Here is a 237-nt window from a genome sequence, read left to right as displayed (position 1 = left end):
GACCATTTTCTTTTCTTCTGATAATTACATGCTATCTTTAGCGCGAGAAGAGGTTCAAACTATATATTACTTATGAAACCAATAATAAAAAAAAGATATTAATAAAAAAATGACACGCAGTCATCCAAATATTCACTGTGGTGCTACTACTGTTTTTCCTTCACTTTGTGTTCTAAAATGAAAACGGCATAATTTCTGTATATTTAATAGATGTTGATTCTGATGAAAAAAAAACTT

The sequence above is a fragment of the Penaeus monodon genome, chromosome 28, assembly GCF_015228065.2.
Source record: "Penaeus monodon isolate SGIC_2016 chromosome 28, NSTDA_Pmon_1, whole genome shotgun sequence".
In the NCBI taxonomy this organism is placed as follows: domain Eukaryota; kingdom Metazoa; phylum Arthropoda; class Malacostraca; order Decapoda; family Penaeidae; genus Penaeus; species Penaeus monodon.
This window is presented reverse-complemented; position numbering follows the sequence as displayed.